We start from the raw sequence: 18,562 nt of genomic DNA, 5'->3' as shown, positions 1-18,562 counted from the left end.
AATGTGCATCAAGAAAACCGCATGTCCATGGCGACGGGCCCGGTCGCGGGGCCCAGTCAAGGGGCTCCATTGGCTTATGAGGACCGGAGCTCAGATGTCCTGGGGGGGTGGTCAGCCCACCAAGGCTGTCCGCACGCTACTAGCCACCAAAGGGTTTCTCGGGGAGCGGGTCAGTCAAGGTCCGGCATGGCGCCGTTGTGTTCCCTGTCCGTAACACTTCCTTGGTTTGAGCTGCCATGACCTCAGTAGCATGGCCAGCCGCAGCCACGCTTACCGCCACAACGGAATTCGTGAATGGCGCGGCAGCAAGACATGCTTAAATCCTTACCTGTATCACTGAAGCCAAATTGTAGACCTGATCACGGCCGATGATGCGTTGCCGCCAGATGTCTGAGAGCGTGCTGCAGGCTTGCAGTTGGACGGATTGTGTCAGTGACGCACCAAACTGCTCACCACTCAGGCTCACTGCCCAGGTCACAACAGTCCCCAAAGTTGGGCGCATAAGGTCTACGGGACCAGTGAAATGTTACGTGCCGGGAAACAAATATATCACCACTGCAGCGCGATTGAGGACATTTGCACAGAAAGCAAGTGGGAACCGCCCTTTGGCGTCACCATGTTGACGCATGAGCCGCATGAGTCCAGTCCGGCAAGGCAAGGGTCGAATGTCAGTGCACTGCGAGGGTGAGCTGTACAGCGAGTGCTTTAAGACTCGTATCGCAAAAGGGGTACACGCGAGAGATGGAAAACAGACCAGCGACGGGTGCTAAGCTACGCTGCTATGTCACGCAATGCTCTTTCAGCTACCAAAATAGCATAAAACTCACTGATGTACACGGAGATAGGCACTCAAAGTGCAGTTGCAAATAGTCTACACCTGATGAACGCGGCAAAAGGCCTGTCAGCGGCATTTGGCGGGGCCGGCTGGACACTGAAACAGCAAGCTTCTCACGTTCGTCACCTGGATCATGTTTCTCTTACTGTTAAGAAACGATTACTTCAACGACATTGGTTCAGGAATATGCACACATGTAAGCATTAGAATGCATGCCAACGTCGAACGCCCGCGTTGTGGTCGGTGCTGTAAACGCATGATTTTATTTCGCAGACGCTCAAATATTTATTTTCGCAGACACTCATATATTCATTTTCGCAGACGCTAAATATGGATGTTCTTCCGAGCTGCTCAAAGTTCAATCAAGGAAAAACGCTGGTACAAATAATTTTTAGAATCTAGTATCTAGAATAAATCTAGTAGGCAGGCAACATCATAAGCTCACAACGGAATCGCATGTAACTCGATACACATTGCGTCGAATTCTACCATTCCTTGTACGAACTGATGTCCGAGGGGTTCTACAGGTATCGCAAGGTTAAATCCTTGCTTCGTTACAGCCTAGCTAGCTTCGTCGCAGATCGCTCGAGAATGTAATTGAAAATAAGCTCTGTCGTGAAAATACAGTGGAACTTAAAAAGAACACATGCATGCCGTGACATTCTTATTAAAAAGAGCATGCTGTGACCTTGCTTCCTCCAACAACAGTGCTGCAGGCTTCGTCGTCACCGGGCGGCCGAGCGCCCAGAGGCCCTAGCTGGGGCCGGCCGCCGGGCGGCGTCACCGGAGTGGCCGGGGCTCAGAGGCCCTAGCTGGCGCCGGCCGCCGGGCTGTGCCACAGGGTGGCCGGGGCTCAGAGGTCACGGCTGGGGCCGGCCGCCGGGCTGTGCCACAGGGTGGCTGAGGGCTCAGAGCCCACAGCTGGGGCCGGCCGCCAGGCTGTGCCACAGGGTGGCTGAGGGCTCAGAGCCCACAGCTGGGGCCGGCCGCCAGGCTGTGCCACAGGGTGGCCGAGGGCTCAGAGGCCACAGCTGGGGCCGGCCGCCGGGCTGTGCCACAGGGTGGCTGAGGGCTCATAGCCCACAGTTGGAGCCGGCCGCCTGTCGTCGACTCTCGGCACACGCCCTCGGCCGTCTTCGCAGCCTATGAGCAGGTAGTGTTTGACTTTACTCACAGCATGTCCGCCGGAGAGCCTGGAGCAATAACAACCATACAAGAGGCAAACATAGACACAATATTTGTTACTTACTTCATACAATACATAGATAGGAATATTGGGAATCACGAGAGGAGCTTAAATATGCAAATACATGTGATCTAGGTGGGTAAGATTACTATCAGGGCAAGATCAACGCTTTGCTGGTTCCAGAGCCGTCTGCGGCACCACAGACACCGATACTGACGGAAGCCGTCTGCGGCACCACAGACACTGATACTGACGGAGCCGTCTGCGGCACCACAGACACCGATACTGACGGAGCTGTCTGCGGCACCGCAGGCAGCGATACTGACAGAGCCGTCTGCGGTACCACAGACACCGATACTGACGGAGCTGTCTGCGGCACACGCAGACACCGATGCTGACGGAGCTGTGTGCGGCATCACAGACACCGATACTGGCAGAGCCGTCTGCGGTACCACAGACACCAATACTGACGGAGCCGTGTGCGGCGTCACAGACACCGATACTGACAGAGCCGTCTACGGTACCACATACACCGATACTGGCAGAGCCGTCTGCGGCATCACAGATACCGATACTGACAGAGCCGTCTGCGGCACACAGACACCGATACTGACAGAGCCGTCTGCGGTACCTCAGACACCGATACTGACGGAGCTGTGTGCGGCATCACAGACACCGAAACTGGCAGAGCCGTCTGCGGCACCACGGACACCGATACTGACAGAGCCGTCTGCGGTACCTCAGACACCGATACCGACGGAGCTGTGTGCGGCAGCTCAGACACCGATACTGACAGAGCCGTCTGCGGTACCTCAGACACCGATGCTGACGGAGCCGTCCGCTGGTCGCCGCCGTCCTTCCTGTACAGAATAAGCCATCTATAGTTGCCAAAGCACTGTCGCGAACGGAGCCGTCCAAATGAGCCGCTGTCATCCTGGCTTCGTCACGCTGTCATATTGATTTCCAACGCATTTTGGCCGTCTCACCTCTCTCGGATCTGATCATGCCTATCAGATATCTGGCTGCGATCTTCTCAGGAGTTCACTGCGCGGCACACAACAAGCATAACGCGTGCCGAGGAGCGGCAGCCCTCGTCATAACCGCAGCAGCACACCTTTCTAGGCTATTACCTGGTGTCTTTAAAACGTAGTAATGCTTGACGGAATGGAAAATGTGTCCCTCACGACAGTCCTCGGCGGTGTATCCTTCTCCGCGGCAACGGCAGAACTTCTGACGATCTTCAGGCATTGGCAAACCGCCATTTCGAGCAGGACAGCGCTCTAGTGGGTTAAATGTATCCGGTGGTTCTAGCACGCCATTGCAGAAATCTAAAATGGTGTTCGGTGAGGACCATTGGGCTTCCGAAATAGCTTGATTGTATATTTAAAATGAACACCTTTGAAAGCAAAAGGATTTAGTCTGAACATGTCCGTGATTACACACAGCCATTGGCATGTAAAGGACCAATATTTAGCACGCTGTGCCAAACAGTTCAAGGACACTCCAACATTACAAATTAACAGACAACCTGCCAATTATTGTCTATGTATGCATATTAACTACAAATGAGCCACGCCCCATTCGGGGACCGTGGACACCTGGTCCCTGAACGGCGCCTGAGCCAACACGTCGACGGCCAGGGACGTGGCCCCTCGGCTCAGCCGGACGTCTGGCCCCTGACTGACGCCTGAGTCGACGGCCAGGGACGTGATCCCCGGGTTAGCCGGACGCCTGGCCCCTGACTGATGCCTGAGTCGACGACCAGGGGCGTGGGTCCTCGGCTCAGCCGGACGCCTGGCCCCTGATTGACCCCTGAGTCGACGGCCAGGGGCGTGGGTCCTCGGCTCAACCGGACGCCTGGCCCCTGACTGACCCCTGAGTCGACGGCCGGGGGCGTGGGTCCTCGGCTCAGCCGGACGACTGGTCGCGGCCGTCCCTGAACTCGCCTCTGTGGACGTCCGGGTGGGTGGCGGTGCTGAAGACCAGCTTCCCGCGGTCGGTGAAGGCGACGTCGCCTTCCTCGGCCGCACGGTGCCGAGCAGCGGACACGGACACGACCGACAGGCAGTCGTCCATCACCTGCTCCGGCCCACCTGCAATGAGTCAAGCCAGCAGCGCGTCACAGACGTGACTCTGGCGTTCACGCGCGCGTGCGTGCGGAGTGTTTGTGTCGGTGTGTATCTTTGTGTTGGTGCGTCTTTGTGGTTTGTGCTGTGTTCTGTGTTGTGTTTTGGGGAGGGCCGAGCAGGCTCTGGTCCTCCCCTCTTCCCTGCCTGCCGGCAGTGGAGAGCAGTAGGATACTTTTTTGCCTCAAAATTTTTGGGAGCCTTTTTACAAAGCTAAATGCATTGCAGTTACCCACAGATAACCGACATGTACGTCAAGAAGGTCACACTAATTGAGCCAGCGAGTGATAAATCGGGCTCAGAAGGCCTTTTTCTATGTCAAGAGACCCGTTATCTGTGTCATGAGGCCAACGTTATGAATAAGGTGGCCAACCCTGCAGATTGATAGGTCCAATGCTGTGCCTAAAAAGCGGCCCCTTTGCTGGTTCAGGGGCCTCCTGAAGCAGCAAAGAGGCAGCCTCTTTACCCGGTACACTTGTTTACGAACTAAAAAGCTGTGTTCCTTGTTAAGGGACACTCTTAATATTCAGGAGTCCCCATTCGTGAAACAAGTTCTTGCGTCAAATGGCCGCAGTTCCGGATCAGGGCGTCTTGGGAAAACAAGGCCCGTTGGCTAGATTTGGAGGTCCCTCGGTGAACCGGACGTATCCTGTTCTGGATAATCAGAATGCCCTCATTTAAATGTCCATTGGCATCATATGTTTACTCGAAGAAGGCACGTGCGCTCGGTGCCCCTCCCCCTTGAATACGACAAGGCCCGAGTGACCTCGTCTCCTGTGGGAAGATCCCACTTCGTCCAGGAGGCCCCCTGGAAAATCCTGCCCCTACTCAAAATTGCAAGTCGTAAATATCCCAGTGACATACTCATGTACATGTTCAATGCTCTGTATACCACTGGCTTGTAACAGGTAAATTTCAATGTTGCAAAGAAGTACGCTCGTTAAGGCTTTAAAAAATGCATTGTGTGCGCTCATGTAGTGTCAGACATAGATAAGGTCTGGCACGGCAGCTTTACCAGATAGCACAAGATCCTAGCGATGATGTTTAAGCCAGCAACAGCCACCGCGGCTGGTACTGCATGCTGCTTACTTTGGGTCAGATTAAGATGCCACTTTCACACAGACCAAAACAACTCATTTCCCCGTATCCAAGGGGCAGGCGCTCCAAGGGCACGTGCCTCGTTATCGAATCGTTATATGTATTACATTCGAGTGAATGCATGCAGACAAGTCAAATCCAGAACAAGGCCTCCGGATTATTCAGCAAGGCATCTTTCTGTTCTAAAATAGGGTCACGCGCTCTAAAAAACGGTATCATGATGCATGCAAGGACCTCTGAATCCAGAACAGGATGTTTCCGGTTCGCTGAGTGGTCTTCAAACTAGCCAAGGGGCTCCGTTTTCCCAAAACAGGGCACCCTGATCAGGAACCGGGGTGCGACTGAACCCTTAAAATTTGGCTCAACACACAAGAGTATTTTTAATAATATTTTGAAAGATAAAAATATACAATTAGCAGCAGGAGGTCTTGGAAATGGTTCATTTCTAACGCACCATAGACATTCTGATGCATTGAGAAGACCGAAAGATTTCTTGCACTTTCCCGTTGTTCTCGTGTAACTTGGCAAATATGGAAGAAATGCGTGGAGATGGGAAAGGACAGCAAGGAATGAAACTGAAATATGCATATTCGCTATATGAGCGATTTTCGTAATTGGGTTGGCTAGGTGCTGGTATGACTAGACTGGTGTTTAATATGTATTTCAGCCATACATATAGCATAAAGAAAGCAAAGCAGCTGATTCATATTCCAAGCAGCAAAATGAGGCGTGGTTGATCATGAGTGTGTCGGCGCCTGTGAGTAGTCTGAGAAGAATGAAATACCCTCCCTCCCCCCTTTACACCATGCTTTTGTTTTGTGTCAAAGACTGAACCTCACAAAAAGCAAAGCAATTGTGTGATGTGTGCTCACTGACCTATGCCCCCTGAAGACAGTCCTGGCAGCATCCTGAAACCACTGTTGTTTATTGCGACTTAGTGCTGTCAGGTAATTTAAATCACTTTATAATGTGACTTCAGAGTAAGGTGACTTGCATTATGTGCCATGTGCAAGTGATGTACTCGCATTGTGTGACACTTGGAAGTACTTCGTGCCAATTGCTTCTTCGAAGATTTTTGGAATTATATGTATGTTGTACTAGTCTGAAGAATATTTTTGGCATTTGTTGCACTTTGGTAAGATTTTTTTTCTCTGGTGGTAATGTTTGAAAATGTTTCCCTGATGCATTTTAATGTGACTGCTCCTAAATGCCTATCTATAATGTGAAATATAGAATGTAAACATGCCATCCAGGGATGATTGCTTACATCTAGCTTGGCCTCTTGTAATAATTTCCATCCTTCCTTAAAGGACCCATGTAGACCAACTGCCAGGTCCTTATCTCGGACCGTTCACTTTCCTGGCCCACTGTGTAATGATGCAGCTGCATTGTGATTTTCTTATGCATTAATATCAATGTCTGCCATTTTGTTGGACATGGACTGATATATTCACTTTCATTTTATGCAATAGCACTCATGCAACTTTTATTTTGTATAGACTTAAAATGGCAACCAAATTGTTGACTGAAAACCACTGTGTGGGCTCCTTTTGTATTTGCATAATTTATGTTCTGGTGTGACTTTACCACAGCTTATGACAAGATGTCATGGTACTCTGATGCACCTGTAAATTGTGGGTACACTCAATTGTATTACTACACATGGAGTTTCATACACACATCAAATGCCAGCCCATGCCAACAGCTGGCATCTATCGCCTGCTGACCGCCTGGTACGCGTGATCCACGTGGATATAGTGGGCTTGCTCCCCGCCAACATCGCCTTCGCACAGAGCGCCCACGATGACCGGAGCTGTTGCGCCATCGCGCCTATCTTGGGCAGACTGCGATCTTGGCCGCTTCTGGCGACGGGATGTGAACGTGGGCTGCGTACTGACCTTGGCGTTCCACGCTTGGCTTCCGCCCGTGGCGGCCGGCAGGTCTTCTTGGCCGAGGGCAGCTCCGATCGCCAACAGCTGGTCCACTTCCCGCGGCTTGGTGTGCACTTGTTTTAAAACATCGCCTGATGTCGAGGGCACGCACGCTAACTGCTCTGCGTACTTTGCCATACGAGGCGCTGGTATGAGCTGAGACGACCTGGTCTGTCGTTGGTCTCCTGCGGCTCGTATGACGTGTTCGGAAGGATGATGTCGGGCCTTGGCCTTGGGCCTTGTCATGCCTGAACGGCCACATCGGTGACTAGGAGGCAAACCAAGTGGATGTATTTGCACACTAGTTTCCGTCCCACCCAGCCGACGCAGTCACACCGGAACTAGTGCACAGAAACTCCTCACTCCTGGCACCGCTGGCCGCAGTTCTGATCAGCGCAACGGCGGTGTTCCAGTGCCACGGAGTGATCCGGCGTGGCGTCGCCGCTGGCGACTTTCCAGGTAGGCAGCAAACTGCCCGGAACCTAACGGCGCTGGGTTTGCCGGAAGCCACTAGGGCCGCTGCCGTGGCATGCCGTTTGACGATCTGCTCGCCGTGCAGGCTTGGAGCTTGCAACAGCTGCCTGTGGCCCATCTTCACCATCTGGCTGGTTTCGAACTTGAGAAGAGCTGCGATGCACCTGAAATGCAGTGTAATGTTATGACGCTGCCTCATTTTTTCGGCCACCTTGTACTGTTGTGGTTTCTCTCGATTTTTCTTCTCTTTATGGTCCATCGGACAAAGCAGCCAGTGGTTTAACCCTGAGGCAAAGGACGCAAATGTGGGCGGCTCTCACCAAAGAAACGCGGCGGAAACGTATATGATTTGTTCAGAGCTAGCTAATGTTTATATTTCTGTTCTGATTTCATCGTAGTAATTCCTATCTAACTCATCACTCCCGCTCGTGTGATCAATACCTTGGAACGGCACTCTTCGGTAATTTCGGTAAACATGACCTATGACTGGACTGAATGAATGTTTCTTGGATGGCACGTGTCATGCTTCCTACCTGGTTATGTTAAGAACGCATGGAAAATGGAATTATGGCAAACGATATATGTAGCTCAATGATAGAGTTGGACACAATACACCGCTCAGAAAGGGCACCGGACCTTGTATAGAAAACATTATAAGGGGTGCGGAATCGAATGGTAAATGTTATGAAATGAATGGTTAAAGTGTGTGAAATTTTTTCAGATGTTTCTTTAACAACTATTATGCATCATTATATTGACGATTATAATGTGGATATATATATATATATATATATATATATATATATATATATATATATATATATAAACAACTGCATCAATGCAAATGTTGAACACCTGTTATGTTCAGCGTTATGTGCGATTGTGGAAATAAGGGTCACAAAACTCCAACAGGAACACCAGGTTTTTAACACGTGCTAGGGTGGAGATAGGTCAATTCCCCCCCGCCTCCCCGGTTTTTTCCAGAATGATTTACGAAAAGCGCGGCATAGCCGTGCCAAATTTTGCATACCGTTGCCAAATGAACAGCGATTTCGTTTGGCATCAAACATTAGATGCACCTTGTAAGGTCGCTGACCTATTGACCTGTGGCTAGTCAATGTTAGGCAATGGACTCAGCGAAGGCAATTTTTTAGGGAATTGTCCAATCCGACGGCATGAAGGGTTGTTATACGAAGCCGTAGATCTCTGACATCTGCGGCTTCTCAGGCACCCGATTTTTTATTTATCGGACATTCAGAGATTTAATTACAAATTCCTTCGACTTGAGGTCAGTTGTGAAGGTTTTATACTACAGGGGCCCTAACATGACCCAGTCAAGCATTTTCCTTATACGAAAATACCGCCTAGCGTAACCTTTGACGCTTATTCAACTGCAAAAATTAGAGCAGCCTTGCGTGATTCGGGTCATCATGGCCTTTTAGACGTCAAACAAGGTCACTGGCCTTGAAGTAGCACCAGTGACACTTTGCTTAGAATTATCTAGGTTCCCGGCGGTTGTATGAGAATGTATGGAACACATTGGACACCAATCTGGAGTTTGACCTTGTTGACCTTTTTGACCTGAAGGTCATGACCAAGTAACCCCAAATGTTGACACACGAATTTACATACAGCCCGATCCAGCCCACGAATTTGGTGTTTCTAGCCCTCTTAGTTTTCGAGATCTCAGGGGGTCAAATTAGCCCTTATCCGAGCGAAGGGTATTCAATCGACCCCCGTGACGCGTTGAAGTATTTTCCTTGCCTTGTGGCCGTCAGACAGGTTTTTTATTTCTGAGACGTACGTTAAAGTGACAGGTGACATCCTTGACGAATACACCGGGTTTTATCTTCAGCGGACGGAAGCTGACGAAGTTGCCATGCCGATAATGCACGAAGTAATTTATCACAAGAACACAAGTTGGCATGTAATCCTTGCGCGCTATCTGCGGCGCATTAAATTGCAAGTTCTGTATTCCAGCATTTCCAAGGTTACTACTTACCAAGAATGCCCCTGTCCTAATCCCATTCATTTGTTTTCAAATTGCTCGGTAGTGGCATGTATCATCCTGCTGTTACGAGAAAGCGTGACCAGTTGTCCAAAGGCGACGCCGAACACCACGATCGTTAATGGAGTATCATGATCAGCCCTCAGTGCGTGTCGTTCTAGGATTCCCCAGGCATGGGTGACCAAAGGACAGCTAGATGCACGCACCTGCTGTATCTGAGTGGTCCGAGGTGCGACATGGCCGCGTACTGCTGCCGGCGAAGCACAGAGTACGGATAAATGACAGGACGTTGCGAGCGGGTATACCAATGCACGAGAAGGCGCACATAGGAACGTATCACAGGAAATATGTTTACGGGGTGTTTACAATTCGACTGTAATTCCGTGATGGAAGAATATAATTTCTGGTTGACGTGCCGTAAAAAGCGGTTTCCCCCCCCTGGTGTTACAGAAGGGCTCTCGTAGTTTTTCTAACAACCAAAGGTGTTAGGGATTTGCCTGACCAGCGTCGCCAGCGACATGTTTGCCATTTAACCAAATTTTTATAAAAATTAAAAGCTTTTTTATTTTTTCGAAGTCCCAAACGGGCAGACTCCATGCTATTTACGACCACGTCGTCTGATACACTAATGTGCCCATACTTTTACGTGTTGACATGATGCTGTGGTGCCGGTTGGTGAAGATCGAGGTCTGATTTCAGCTATGCTCTCCAGCTTTTGTTACAAGTTGGCAATGGAAAGTTTTCCATCTTAATCGGGTAGAGGCGAGATAGAGGCGATTAGAGGATAGAGGCGATTACTGGTCATGTTGCACTGTTAGTCTTACCATATTTTACACACATAGCTTGAATCCGCTGCTTACGAGTGTTCGATCAGATCAGTGAAGAGATGATCACGGGCGATCATGGGGTCACAAACAATGTTAAGTACAGCTTGAAACGTCGAGTTTTTACAATGTCACAGCCTTAGAAGTAGAATGTTAGAATTTAAGTTTTGACGATATTATGTATAAGAACTCTGGACATATAACAACTAATGCTGCATGACGAGCGTAAGTTAATAGTCTCTGTGCACGAAACGAGACGGACATGAAATGGGCAGAGGTTAACGCTCATAGCCTATGTATGGTATGCGTGGTCAACATCTTCCCATCAAAAATGCTACTATCTTCAGCCAAGGGGGGCCGTTACCGACGACTTTCGACCTTCGACTTTCCGTCTGCGAACCAGACGCTGCAGCAACCACCAATTCGTAAATATTGACCCAGTTCATTGATGTGTACATGCTCATTATGAATGTTTGTCCAGCGCCGTGGAGAAAACACTAGTTATGTCCGCATGCCTAGCGATTGTCCAAAAGCACACCGGGCTCTGGCTAGTAGAGCATTGTCAAAGGTGGGATTTGAACCCACGTGCTAAGGACAACTGCAATTCACGCAGACTGGACTGAGCACACTTACTCATTCCGTGAAGCACGTACGAATGCACATCAACCTATGGCGATCTCTTTCCGGTCACAGCCAAGGCTGGCGGCACAGAACAAGTAACAGGCATTTTTTATAGTTAATCGGGTAAGGGAGCTTGCCATTTAGCACTAGAGTTTACTCCGAACGAGATAGGGCGTTTCAGATATGTCAGCGCTTTGAAGTGACTCAACACCTCAGCTGAACGGAGCTTTGTGATTCGGAGATCCCTCTAGCCACGGTCAGCTACACTTGGTAACATTTTACGGCCACACGGTCATGTCGTTTCCAGCCAAATGCACGCCAAAAACCATACGCTGTACATTTGCGGGTTGTCCCTGACAAAGCGGATATTTTCTGATAGCTGCTGTTTGCATTCTCCGCTCAACCAACAGCCCCGCGGAGATCTGGTCTACTGCTGACGCACGGTATCCATCATCGTTTACAATTAGTGTAAAGGTGGACGAAAAGCGGTTCGCGCAGTCAAGGTGTAGCGTTGCTTTCATTACACACATCCAACGAATGACAATACCATGGCTTTGTTGCATTTTGAAGCCTCGTTGCTGTTTGATTTCGTCATATTTGCATACTGGTAGCATATGGCTAGTTACGAAGGTAGTCTCAACTATCAGATAAAGTGTACTGCATTGGGAGAAGCTGTCACCATCCAAAACGTCTCCAGTTACAGGAGACATTAGTAGCATTTTGGTTTGTGCACAGACGGTTTGCGTTCAATTGCGCACAGCCAGCTTCACAAGCCCACCCATACCTCACATGGGAGTACAAATGTTTCGAATGCGTTCCGTTTGTTGTTGAATACTGCGTACGAAAAAAATGAGCTGCGAATGTTCGTGCCCTGCGCGGAGAAAATGAGCTGATAGCAAATAGGTACCACGCCTAGTCGGATCTTGATCTGGTTTTGATCGAAGCATTGTCATGTCCATAGCCATGACCCTGAAGCTCCAAAACCCATGATCCTAACCCCGCGGGCTGGGCCTAGTGAAATTCAAATGTCCACTGTCGACATGCCAGCTGCGTGCAATGACGCGAATCTTCGCCAATTTACCATTCTGATCTGATGACCGTATCTCCTCCGCGAGCATCTGCACGCTGATGACCTCGTCCGGTTATTTGCTGTATTGCCATCCGCTGCCGGGATACCGACAGACCGACACATGTTATGGAGGTCGCGCCGCTGGAGCCAATATGCATGACTGGAACTGGTACCTGCTGACGCTTCAGCCCCGAACGCCTCACGGATATCATTCATGATGCGAGACATTGACACCCCAGTCAGCAGCTTTTCTGGAGGTGAAGACGACGGCGTTAATACTTGTCTTTATAACCTATTTGGATCAGTGCTTTGGCAGTGTTTCGACTTCCATGCGTGAATGACTTCGACGAGTTGATACTGTACTGAGCACCTAACCCCAAAGTTTTCACGAGTTGTTCTCACACAACACTAAAGTCATGGCGAGCAATCCTATGCCCTCAATCAGCCTACCATTTCTCAACTCTCACCCTTCATGGCAGCTTTGTGGAGGCTGGGGATCCTGACGTGTAGGATGCTCCTAATACCCATGCTGTGGCCATAATGGAATGGGTGCACCGTCACCAGCACCGTGTCGTCCTCTCGAATAGTCGCCATGATATCCGACGTGCAGCGGCAGCCCAGCTTGCACGTGTCCTGCGACTTGAGCCGGCTCTTTCCGGTCCCCGCCGGTGCGTACGCGCCGGACCGGGAGCACAATTAGCGGGCGGCTGTACCGCTCCGGGGTCGGCTGGAAGCGACGTTGTACACCGCTCCCGTGTCAGCCTCATTCTGGGCCTTCCAGGCTTGAAACTCTGAAAAATCACGGTTTCGTCAGCACGCCTTTTGAGAAATGAAAATAGTTGGCCTTCGGACAGACATGACGTTGACTTTCGGACAGATATAACGCTGGTCATCAGACACAGGTTATGTTTACCCTCAGACAGACGTTTTGTTTCTGTGACAGACATTACACTTAACTGCTTTCATGATCATGAGGCTGCTTCTCATAGCTATGCTATTCCCATTCCCTAGTCCTTGCTTGAAACATACTCAAGTTCTTTACACATCCCTGGCCCTTACCATGCCTAAACTGTATTCAAAACCTGCTGCTCCCAATTGTACCCATGCTTCAACTATGGACAGGTTGATCAAAAGGATTTTGTGGGTTGGTTACACATATAGATAATCATATGAAATGGGCTTGATTCCATCACATATTTGGGAAAATTGCATTTTTTTGGTCTATGAATAAAATGAAAGGCAATCTACACTCCATGTTTCATATTTTCTTGACAAGGAAGGAATTAAATCAGGACCATATGCAACAACTAGGCATTCAGCAGTCAACTCCTACAGTTACATGCCTAAAACCAGGCGTAGTGTTTTTCAAATAAAATTATATGGCTACATCATTCACCTTTCTCCTAAGGCCAATCTACTTCAGAATATGGTGCTGCTCGTGGTGCATATCCCTGCACTTGTCTTGGGATATCAATACCACTGACATGGCAAACTTGGGCAGATAATATCCCAGAGTCTCATCTGTGGAAATAATCATTTGCAAGCCTACACCCATTCTAAATAGATCAAGCAACATTTCCATGCTTCCCAAGCATCCCATGCACTCACTCATGTGCACAACAAATCCGAGTCACAACTTTGGCACACAGTCACAAATATTTTGGGTGCATACAGAACCACTTTCCATGAACTCATATTTCTAGATAATTTACTCACACAGATTCAACACTATCTGTCCTGACCCAGCTAGAGCTTAGCTTAGTACCCTGATTTCTGCCACTGACATCATACAAGCACCCAAATCAGAGGATGGAATGGACTGATCTGGTTCTCCCCCCTTCCACCCACCCTGCCTCCTGGTCTCTACTGCTGATGCAGTATATATCATCACTCCAACAGTTCCAGTCTATGCATGCCATAAATTCTAGTCCTAAGTTTGGCGCACTGTTAGAACCAATTTCAAGTTGCAATGAGCGGATGCTCTGAGGCATTATGATGCTCTCATGGTAATTTCACACAATGCTGAAAGCAAATTCACAAGAAATGACGCAAAGTTCAGTGCAATTTACCTGCCCTGAGTTATGCAGGCTCAACCTCACAGTCCAGCACGCCAGTGTAGTTTAAACATTTGGTGCTGCGGATAGATATCTGCAGACTGGCAAACAAAACCTTGCCCCAGGGTATATTAAATAAAAACTGGCTCACAGTTTTCAAGCCTGGTAATTCAACAATTCTGTTTCAAAATATCACCTGTTTCTAAAGTATGCACGGTGTAAAGTCCCCCAAGCTCTTTTGGTATCCTCCCAACTCAGTTGACATGTACTCATATCCGGGAAGGGACTTCGCGGCGTTTTTGTCCATCGCGGACGTAAAATCTTCGGAATCACACATTGCCAAAGCTTCTGAACGTGACCTATCCCACACGCAGCTCAGAACATTTGAATACTCTGAGCGCGCGAAATGGCTGCCAAGCGGACGTCGATTGTGCGCTAAGTTTGAACCACCACCAACACTTCCTTGTTCTAGTAATATTTTTCATCTTTACAAAGATTATTAAAAATGCTCGTGAGTGATGAGCCAATTTCAAGGGTTCAGTCGCACCCTCAGGAACCGCGGTCATCTGATGCAAAAAAGGCATCAGATGACCTCGGTTCCCAAAACAGGGCACCCTGACAGGACATCCCTTAACCCGGAACACAGGCTTTTCTTAGTTCGTAACGAGAGCCTCCTGAACCAGCAAAGCGGCCGCCTCTTTTACACAGCATTGGACTTACCTGTGGGATGGGCTACCTTATTCATAACGTTGGCCTCATGATACAGATAACGGGACTTTTGATGCAGAGAAGGCCTTCTGAGTCGAATTATTACTCGCTGGCTTAACTAGTGGGGCCTCCTTGATGTGAATTTTTGGTATCTTCGGGCAGCTGCAGTGACTCTAGTTTTGCAAAAGGGCCCCCAAAGTTTTGAAGGCCAAAAACATACTCTTGCTCCCCGCTGCCGCGCAGGCATGGGGGATGGGTCAGTCGCTCGCAGTCATTCAGTCACCGCAGTCGCTCTGCCCGCTCCCTGCTGCGCCACCTCTATGCTATCTGCAGTTTACACAGGAGCAGGGGTCGTGGACGCTACAGATAGCGTGCCGCATGGTTGATCATGCGATAGAGCCCGTCGCCTCGTCTTAAGAGGGCGGGTGGCACCGCACTCACAGACGTCGATTCGAGTGGGCGTCGCGTTGATAGCCGAACGGGCATGATAAGCATCCTGCAGCAGTTCATGCAGGTCCTCCGACGTCTGCCGCCACTTGCTCGCCTCCTTCTTCAGAATCTTCTGCTGTGTTGCTTCATCGGTCACTTCTCCGACGGGTTTGCCCGAGCGAGAAGTGGTGAGCAGGCACAGACCTGGCCGCAAACATCCAGATCGGGTGTAGTCGCACTGAAGGTCAGATATTTCAAGGTCAGTCTCGGATTTCCGCAGAACCACAGCCACGGTAGCGGTGGTTGAAATGGAAGCATGTACAATTTGTTCACATAGACATTTGAAATGGAACATGTTTCGTCGTTATAAACAAGTGATGTATGCGTGCGTTTGGCCGGCCATTTGGCAACATTCTCTTCTCTCGACTTTTGCTAGCTCCGGTTCCATAGATGGACGTAGTCATGGCACGGCGGACACACAGTGGGATGACACGGGTGTGGGGTGCGAGACGGACGCGGGTGCCAGCCCGTGTCCCGTGCATCAGGCATGAATGAGGTGAATACGGGCTCACGGATGGGTGTGCTGCAAATTTATATGACAGAGCGTGGAATGAATAAGCAGCGGGAGGTCTAGTTTCAGAGGTCTTATCAGAGAGGTTCTCACATTTCAAACGGGCTGCTCGTCGGCCGCACGCGGTCTTAACCACGGATGCGTGTCAGTGAGGGCAAGGGGTCCTTCAGCAGTGAGTGAACCGGATCGGGTAGTATGGACCTGTTCGCGCCCTGCTTCAGTTCCGATCACTGTTTACAAATGGCGGGGTTGGGAGCCACTGCTGAGGACCTACAGAGGAAGACGAGAACTATGCATGGTGCCTGGCTGGTCATATCATTCAGCACTTCGACCGGCCACTTACGTCACTCCAGCTTTTGTGACTCACATGTACAATGATGCCCGGTACAGGTCTGTCACTTTGCACTATGATGCCCGGTACAGGGCTGTCACTTTGCACTCTTTCACTGCCTTTCACCTTCACTTTCGCAGTCACTTTCACAGAGCTGTCACGTTGTATACTGGGGGCGCCTGAGCATCCAGTGCTGACTTAAGCTCCCTCTCGATGCTTTTCTGAGCCCTCTCTCAAGGCATGTGAACCAAAAGGAAAGCTGAGCAGTGAAATGCAGCAAGCTTCTGACCGCTGATACACCAGGCACCTAAAAACATCATTTTCAATAACATCATCATGATACCTTACCATTGTCACTACTCCATCTACCTCGAAGTGGAGTCGTTCTTCGATACAAAACAATTTTGAAAGCGGCGCAATACGAATCACTTTATGTACCTCAGGTGGATGCTAATCAACGTGGCCGAAATACGGGGATAAATTAGGTCTTTGGGATAGGTAAGGTCAACTTTATTGGCTCAGCCCCCCCCCCCAACCGATTTCAGAAAGTGTTACCCCTGCTCAGGTTTGCCAGTCCCCCGCGTCGAACCAAATGTCGTGACATCGCCGGGTACATGGGCTGACCAGCAGACCACTCAAACGTAAGTGGGCTCGGCTCCTCCGTGCATACTATTTTCAGGATGAGGCGTACAACCACGCAGTCCTCCTTGATATGAGACCATTTAGACGACCCCACAGCTGCCTAAACGCAAGCCATCACTACCGCCGCACACGTAGCAACGCACGTAAATGTCGAAGACGGTCATAGCCTAAACTGCGCGCGTCCAAGCCTCCCGCCAAAGCAATGCGCCTCGGTCTAAATATCGTGCTGCAGTACGAGTCATTGTGCGATAGTGACACACTAATGGTGGCGTTTAAATACAATTATCATGCACCAGTTTTGTGAACATGCCCCTGGTCCATCATGACATTGTTTATTGACAGTTGGCTCCGCCACGGACGGGGTGCAGCACGGCGGAGGGGTGTTCAACGAATAATTATCTCAAAGGGCAGGGAGGTCACATGCAACAACAACGTCGGTATGCTGCGATGATTTGAGATAAACGTTATCGACCTGGCGCCACCCGGTGGGCCCAGAACAACAGCCAGTGTCGCCGAGGTACGCCAACTCTGCGGAGCTTACTAGCGTCAGCCCACTCCGTCGTGAGGTAAGAGGCAGTTGTGTGCTGGGGGATCGCTGACAGATCTAGGAGGCATCACGGAATGCTTTGCTGTTCACGTCCGGGAATTTCACCGAGCTTCGCGTCGTATATAATATGCAGCAGACTGTTAGGGGTTACGGTTCCACATAGAGTAGTGTTATAATCTGACCTCATAATTTCATCTGCAACTACGTGAAAACGGACGTCAACCGTTCTCCGGTGGGTGGGATATTCAGCTGCATAACACCACCACACCTTTTTGTGATTTTTTATCTGAATGGATTTGGGTACTCAGTATCGTTCTAGATAGGTCCACGGACTCGATTAATGTGAAGTACAAGCTCTGCAAGAAAAGTTCTGAAGAATGCTTTACTAACAAGCTCTCCCCCGTTTATTGGTGATGATGTAGCTAGAGGTTTGCTTGGTAACATCTCCCTATCCTTAAGACTAGTTTATATTGACAAAATGGACATCATAAATGAGCACAAGCACAGTAGAGCGGGCAAAGGGGTGACAGAGGGAGCACGTGCCCCCCCCCCCCATCCTTCCCTGGGTTCCGAGGGGACTTTCGAACCCATCATGACCTATAATTAAGGGCCCGAAAGGCCGGCCGGAGGTCGTATTCAGGAGCTGCGGTCCGCAGAGGCTGCACTCCAATGTCAGCCAGAGGGCCTTGTGTGCTGATCAAGGGCCCCTGAGTAGCTATGCGCCTATGTGTGACACCACCAGTAACGCACAGTCGGCTCCTTGACGACATGGGCCATAAGATGCATTTCCGAAGCAGGAATAAAGCCGGAGTCAGCGATTTGCATTGGTCGGGTCCCACAGCGTCTGTCAACGCCCCACAGCGCCTAACAAGGGGCCCTGTTTTGACAAGGGGCCTCAAGTCGGCCAGACACAGTGTTGAAGGAAGTCAGGAGAGCTTGGAGGGCCCACCGGGTCCGAAGATGGCGATGATGATGATGATGATGATGATGATGATGATGATTGGGCGCGATTGGAGCGTCCGGGTGTACGAACGGCTGGTCGGAGTCGTACTCAGAGGCCCCGGCCTGCAAGGACGGACCCACAAACGACAGCCAGGTCGCTTTTTGA

This window comes from Pollicipes pollicipes, unplaced genomic scaffold, assembly GCF_011947565.3.
Source record: "Pollicipes pollicipes isolate AB1234 unplaced genomic scaffold, Ppol_2.1 Scaffold_1600;HRSCAF=1878_pilon_pilon_pilon, whole genome shotgun sequence".
Classification (NCBI taxonomy): Eukaryota; Metazoa; Arthropoda; class Thecostraca; order Pollicipedomorpha; family Pollicipedidae; genus Pollicipes; species Pollicipes pollicipes.
Note: the sequence above shows the minus strand (reverse complement) of the source record.